The 2,899-nt window shown below is 43.4% G+C and overlaps 1 pseudogene; it reads right to left on the reverse strand.

The window, feature by feature from the left end:
- Positions 1–4: 4 nt before the first annotated feature.
- LOC102850742 lies at positions 5–1,733 on the reverse strand (annotated as a pseudogene).
- Between the last annotated feature and the right edge of the window lie 1,166 nt (positions 1,734–2,899).

Below are 2,899 nucleotides of genomic sequence, written 5' to 3' on the forward strand. Positions count from 1 at the left end.
TCCTCTCAAGGTCACTGGGCGGTTTGTTGCTGGGGCTCGGGCCACAGTCTGGGTGGACTTTCTTCAGCTTGACTCCCTGTCGAGTGGCGGCCAGGATGTGCTAGTTGATGGAGGTGCAGGACTAGGGTGAGGCAAACACATCCACTTTCTTGAGAGGGCTCCTGCCCCAGCACGTCATCCATAGACCCTTGGCATTTAAAATTTAGAGAGAGCTCAGGTGGTCTCTCACAAAGTGAATCACAGACCAGAGAATGTGGCTAGTCATCTTTCACTGAAGTCCTGAGGTGCAGATTCTGATGAAGTGCTGACTGAGAAGGTGGGAGTGGGGATGCAGGTGGAGGGGGTGGTGGGGATGGTGGTGATAACTCCTCTTTAGATTTGGACTCTGTGTGGTTGCCAGCTGGAATAAAAATCTGGACAGGCACGTTTCCAAGGCTGTCTTAACCCCTGGGGCTTTCCCCATGATTAACTTTAGGTAGGGGAGTCCTGGCTTTCCTGGTGGCTGATGCGTCACTGACGTGGTCTGAGAGGATGGCAAAGAAGATTTTGGAGAATAGGCACCTGGCAGGTTTGGAGCCTCAGGTTCTGAGCAAGGTATTTTTGGTATTGACTGACCTTTCTCTTTAAATGCTATTAATCGTTGAAGTGTTTTCTGGCGTTCTTGATTTATCCATTCTTTTTTCTTTTGCTCTTCTTTAATCTTGTCTCTTTTCATCGGAATACTATGATGCTGATGAAAATACTTGATACTTTCCTCAGCCTGCTGCAATCTGAGCTGATGATTTTCTTTGCATTGATCCTTTTTGTTCCGGAGGTAGGCTCTGCGGGCGCAGATCGGGCCCCTGCTTGGCTGCTGGGACCTCATCCAGAGTTTGCTCACCTCCAAGTTCCTATCGTTCTGTAGCCCCACCACATCATCTACCACTTTAAGCTCCTCTGGACTTTCACATATATCGTTAACAGATGACTTCATCCTGTTTCTCTTTTATAAGTCTTTTCACAGATTCCAACTGTGTAATAAGCAGTATCTCTTCATATTTTAATATCTCAAACTTACCTCCATATAGTCCTAATTGAACTTCATAATTTCTAATTCATCTACAGCATTTATATTTTTTTTTTTTCTTGTTCAGAAAGATCTTCCATCTTTCTCCACATTTCAGCCTTCCTGTGGCTTAAACATAGCTCTTTGGCTCTCAGGAGTTGCAGAGTTTCTCGGCTAACACGAGCTTGAGTTTTTCTAACCTGGGAGTTGCTGCGGCCCAGGCAGCCTGGCCAAATTGCTTTCCGTCCTGTTCCGTTTGTTTCTGCATTCCTGTCAATGCTTTTACTGTTTCCTTAAAATAATTCACTGTGATATCCTGAATGGAGACTACAGCTTCTTCAGCCCGTCTGGTCCATTCTTAGGCTTCCTTCTGCAAGGCAACTATTCTTTTAGGACCCAGGTCATCTTCATCCAAGGACTTCACACTGTCAAGCTTACATGAGGTTGCAACTTCTCGCATATTCCTGAAAGGCTGCAGTAAATACTGGTAAAACATGGTTGCCATGGTAACTAATTCCTGGTATGCTTCATCTTCCTCTTGATAAATCTCCATTAATGCTACCATGGTGTTGGCTTCTTCATGTCCTTGAAGAACCCTCCGTGTTGTTCTAGGCGACGAGGAAGCGCAGCTGGCTTCGCTCAAGCAAAGGTCCTCCCGCGCGGGCACCCAGCCTTCCAAACTGATCATCCTCCATGGCTGCGGGTGGTCAGCGGCCAGAGGACTCAGCACTCCCTTGCCTGGTCCCCTCACAACTTCTGTCTAAATAGTTTCTTTTTAGATATAATCTCAGTCACATAGCTGAATCAACTATGCATTTACACTTTTTAAATTGGACAATGCTTCCAGTCAGTTAAAACTTCACAAGTTTGTAAAACACCAAATATGGATAAATTCTGTTTTCAAAATACAAGTAATCTGAATGTGATTCTTCAAATATTCTAAGGGTTAAAAGACAATTCTCATGCAATTTTTACTTAATCTTAATACATTATCAAAGATTTTGGCCAGAATGCTGGCTAAATTATACTCAGGCGCCTAAGAGGAAAAACAGAATTGTATTTGTTGTAACTTTGTCAATTGCACCTTGGTTTCAGGAGAGGATAGGGCAAGTAGCAAAAACCCAGTTAAAAACTGACTGCTATAAAGTCCATTCCCATTCAAAGACTCGGCCTGTCTCAGAGTAGAGCTGTGTGTGGCATAGGCTGTTCCACAGATGTTTTCTGAACTAGATGACCAGACTTCTTTCCTGAGATGTCTCACGATGCCTCCCTTTCCAGTTGCAGCCTTAACTGTTTAAACGTTGACTCCTTGGACCAGGCAGGGACTTAAGACCCTTTTAAATATCTCTTCACTTACATCTGCCATTCTCACTTGATTTGAGTTTACATTTTGCTCTTAATGTATGTACACACATTTCTCTGACTTTCTAAAGATGCTTTGATTTATCTGGTTCTTATGTCCTTTGCTGTTCTTAAGATCTTGTAGAATGTGAAGATGATTCTCTAACTGAATTTTGTGTTAGTTTGATTTTGGTGTATGCTTTCCAGAGTAATTTGACTGGCTTTTTTTTTTTAAATGCTGGACAGATTGCCTGGACAATGCACTGTGAACTCTGAAACTCAATGCAGTACTTCACTCTCAGAGCACATTTGCTTCTGGGTCCATGATTCTCGATACTCATTAGAAAACAGTTACTTGTCGAACTCACCAAGCTAACTTATGACCATAGAACTAGTTGAAACCTACCTTCTTTGAGGTGCATGCACAAACACACATGCAAACATACACCTGCCCCCATATTGAGTTCTGGTTGCCTCACAACCGTTTGTCCTGATTTGCCCTGACAGTATAGG

Source organism: Elephantulus edwardii, unplaced genomic scaffold (assembly GCF_000299155.1).
Source record: "Elephantulus edwardii isolate Elephantulus edwardi_28Jun2011 unplaced genomic scaffold, EleEdw1.0 scaffold00097, whole genome shotgun sequence".
Lineage (NCBI taxonomy): Eukaryota > Metazoa > Chordata > Mammalia > Macroscelidea > Macroscelididae > Elephantulus > Elephantulus edwardii.